Here is a 4676-nt window from a genome sequence, read left to right as displayed (position 1 = left end):
GCGGGGAGCCCCGCGGGCCCCACGCGACGCCTTGCAGGCTCCGCGCACCGGCACAACGATCCCCCCGAGGCGGGTACAACGGCCTCCGCCAGCGCCCCGCACCGGAGCCTCCCCCCGCCGTGCCCGGGGCGAGGCCGAGCACAGGCCGCACCTGACCCGTCACAGCCGCGTCCTCCCCACGGTCTCCTGTTCGGACCGTTTTCCTGTAACACATCGGCTCAAATTACTTGTGTACGTTCAGTCACGTTGTTCCTTTCAAGTGACATTAACGTGGTACGGGACACGGTAAAAGTTACTTCACCTGGCAAATAAAAATGATACACGTGTCATTTGATACGGATATCAATATCCATGTGGATATGGATATGATACGTAGGAAATTATCCTACGTATGCTGTTGCCAACTTTCAGCTGGAACTTAGGCCTTGAATTGGGTCCTTTATGACGGGCCTCAACTGCTAAGCTGGCTTATCACCAATAACAATGGGATGCTGTAGCTATAAATCATGAAAATTATGTCTAAGAAACCAAAGCAAAGCCAGAGTCACGTACTGGGTTTGCGGGGTGAAGAAGAGCTTTCCTTTCGGAGAAAGGCAGGCTGTGCACTGTGGAAAGTACACCTCGGTGACTCTCCACGGGGCAGATGCAGTTGCTGTTACCAGCCTCTGTTAGCAGATGTGAGGACATTGCTACAGAGTGCGAGAACATGAGGCAACGTGCCTGCCCTCAGCAGAGCAACAAGGACTAAAAGGTCTGAGGGGAATTCCTCCACGTCCCACTGTGCCACAGTGAGATCCTGCTGTGATGAGGGAGAAGTTGGAGCTGTGGCGCAGCCTGCTCCAGCTGTACCAGCCACTACCACTTGACCTCTTCTTAAGAGAGAGTTAAATTTTGATGGTACTGCCACTACATGGCTTTAGAGGTACCTTTCCACAGATTACTTTCTCCTTATAGTTTTCTCACTTTTCTTTAAAACATGCCCTTTTTTCATAATATGAAAACCCCGAGCTTTTCCCTCTCCTCCTGCCTCCTCTTCTGGAGGCAGCATTCGACTGACGATGAGTACCTGTGACTTCAGTTCCCTGGTTTAGAGCCAAATATTTTCCTAACTCAGGGCAGGACGTGAGAGCTGGAAAACAGCATCAAGGCTTGACCTGCACTTCAGGTTTGCTACTGTAACACAAATTATACGGGGAGGTGAGCGTTAGGGAATAAGACCCAGAATGAATCAGCAGAGATTTTGGCCTCAGCAGAATGGACAGAATCAGTGGGGTTTAGAGGTACTGTATACGTACAAAGCCTTTCTCTCCACTCACTAACTCCTGACCTCAATGTCCAGAACCTTCTCCAGTTTGCCTCGTATTCCTGCAGGATCTTCATCCCTTTCCTTTCCTTTCTGGAGAAGAAAGTTACCTCCTCCAAGTAACTCCTGGACCATTCTTTTCCCCATCTCTCTGAGGTATGAGGTCTACAGCACACCCAGCCCTGCAGAAGCTCCTGTCCATTCTTCTGCTCTTCTTGGGAAGACGTCCATTGCAGTAGGTAGGGGCTGGGTCCGTAGGTGGGAAGAAGTGGCAAGGGAGAGCTGGCTAGAAGGACTCGAAGAGCACTGGATTTGGGAATCTGTCTGCCATGAGAACAAGGGCAGTAACTGCTCTTCGTTTCCAACCAAATAGAAGTAAATGAAAAAGCTATAATAACAACAACAGAAAAAAATACTGTGTAGATGAGAAGACAGGTTGTCAAGATATGGTCTGTGAATGTACCATGGAATGCAGGCTGCCCCCATCCCTTGGTTGGGGTCAGAGGAGGAAACCATACCTCTCAACCACAATGAGCTTTTTGCTTGGCCCCAAAGACTTTACTCTAGGAAATATTGCTATTGTACAAGGGCATTGTGTGTATGACCTCAATGTCTAATTTCCACTTTGTGGGCTTAATAAAGCACATATAGTTCTATAAGTTACATGTGCAGAGTATAAATATATCCATGCCTTTTAGAAAATGTATCTTTCTTTTCTGTTTTATTGATAAACTTTGCCAAAACTGCTTCATTGGAGGCAGATTCAGTTGAAGTACAGAAAGTGAATTACAGGAATTATGCCATTCTCTCGTTCTCGCACTCAGTGGTTCTAAACTACTTATAAGAACTGATTTTTCAGAGGGCTTTTTTTCATTTTATGATGAAATGCAAATATGGACTTTGGCAAGAATGGAATTGTTGGTATGTGCAAAGTCGCTTGTTCTTATCTTTACTCATTCACAGAATTCAAGTGAAATATGACCATTCTTCTTGCAAAAGCATGTAATTATTTGGTGGCTGTAGAATTTAATTCAACCATGACACTGAAAAAGATGCAATACAGATGGTCCCTCATCATTCTGTGTCACTTCGTCATAGAAATCACTTCAAATTGTAAACTAGTATACAGTACATGGCTGAATCCTTCATTATACTCCTGCATAGCCTGGCTTTGATTTAATTAATCTAAGTATTTTAGGAGCTGCTTTGCTTGTTGAATTAATTGAGAAACAAACAATGATTAATTTATTGCTGTAAGTAGACCTCACCAAATCTACTTGAAGCAGGGGGTTTATTATTATTTTCTAAGTTTTGGATTTTTTGGGAAGTTCTTTCTTTGAGTAAGATGTTATCACAGGACTGTCTACAATAGTTTCTTATAGGTTTAGTGCCTAATTATTTCTCAGTACTCTTCTAACTTTAGCAGATAGGAATCTGAACCCGGAGAAATGAAGGATGAAACCCACAACATGCTCTGTCTTGCACTGGAGTTCCCAGGCCTGAGCTGGGAGTTCAGCCTTCGCGCTACAAGGAAATGCATGGAGAAGGTTATTTACAGGAACTGAGTGGGAGCCATCCTGGCAACTCAGCGGAGCATGCCAGCAGAAGGCACTGTGCCTGAACCTAACACTGCTCAGGAAGGAGCTGACTTCTTTTGCCAAGAGCTGTCAGCTGTGAACTCTCCCCAGGAGTTGGGCACCTTTGCCAGGCCAGGTCTGCCTTGCCAATGGAAAAGTTACAGAGATACCCTCCCTTGTCTCGCATGCTCCGGTTTGGCTACTAGCCAAATGTTTAGAGCACTCTACTGGGAAGTTGAGGGCTGTTTTCAAAGTTGCAGTGTCATTCAAAACGTTGACTTAAAAGCATGTGTCTGTAGCATAAGCACTAGAAAACTGGGGTTTCTAAGGTGAGCCTCTTTCAGCTTTTTACATTGGAAGAGACTGTGTAAATGACTACTTATAACTGAAGAGTCTTATGTCTGAGTCACCACTGAATGCCCTAACTACTGTGATGGTAATGAAAAACTTTATACAAGTTCCCACTGTCCTTTGTGGGGGCCATGATATCATCTAGACACCTACTGGCTCCTGTAGATGAGAAGGGTAGGTTGATTCCTAATTTGAGAATGTTGCTTGGATATAAGCAGGAATGAAGCATCAGCTCAGCAGGAGCCGACATCTAAACACAGAACTGGATTTTAAAAAACAGTGGCTAAAACCATTTTTTAACACCAAAGCATTTTACTTTCAAAACATTTCTGTTTGAAAGAACTTTTTATTTTGAGATTCCTTCATGTGTATATAAAAGAGACTTCACTTTTAGCTAAAAATCTATATCACTTGGGGTCAAAGTATTCTTCGTGTAATTTGAAATTATTGGGGTTTGTACATTTTAGTTTACTGATCCTTTTAGAATGTTCTCAGGAAATGAAGTTCCAGGCTGGGCCAAAACAGTCAGCAAACCAATGATGCATCCATCTCTATTCACAGAGATATACTTGGTGACTGTGGCTGTATCAGCAGCAGAACTTTAAGCACAAGCAAGAGGAGCAGAACAAGTAAGGACATGAATGAGATAGTCTGCCAAAATGCCTATCGGAGAGTTGATTTCTGCTACAGTTTTACCATCTCTCTGAGGGGAGATTGAGAATTTTATCAGCACCATTTAAGTCTCTTCCTGCATCTAAAACAGACCAGGTGAACTGCACTCCAGAAGTGCCTATTGTGCTCCATAGAGCAAAAGGCAGCCTAAGTAACCAGCGCAGACTCATGCTGTGACAGTGTAAAGCCAGGTAAGATGAATCCCACCTGCACTGTACTGTGTTCCAGATAAGGAAGGCAGAATTGCTTAAAAAGAATAAAACAAATCTGGAATTCAGGTTTTATGAAACATGCTAATATGGAATTGGAGCTGTTTTCTGTAATAAATACCTCCTGGTTTGCGTGGACTGTGATTCCATCTGTCTGACAATCCCTAATTATAAGGTCTAATTCTTACCCAGCTGGAACGCTTTTTACTCAGCACTGTGGGGGGAGTGCTGACTTCCATTACGGTAACAATAAACTCCCAGAGCACCTAGAGAGAGGTGGACTTCATAGATTTTATTCTTAGAATATCAAGGATAAATCTTGAATCCGTTGAAGTCAATGAAAAACTCACACCAACTTCTGCTGGGCTAGGATTTCTCCCTAAGTCCCCAATGAACGGGGGAATTGGCATCCTGAAGAGACTTTTGCAGGCTGTGTATCTACCTGTCAAACTCTGTTTCTTGTTTAATTCTGCCTTTATACTGCAGAGATCAAGAAGTTCCAAGAAGCTTTCAGGCTTTCAGTCAGAATGAGGCTATTGAAAAACATGACCTTTTATTCAAAAG

Source organism: Aptenodytes forsteri, unplaced genomic scaffold (assembly GCF_000699145.1).
Source record: "Aptenodytes forsteri isolate BGI_AS27 unplaced genomic scaffold, ASM69914v1 Scaffold166, whole genome shotgun sequence".
NCBI lineage: Eukaryota > Metazoa > Chordata > Aves > Sphenisciformes > Spheniscidae > Aptenodytes > Aptenodytes forsteri.
Note: the sequence above shows the minus strand (reverse complement) of the source record.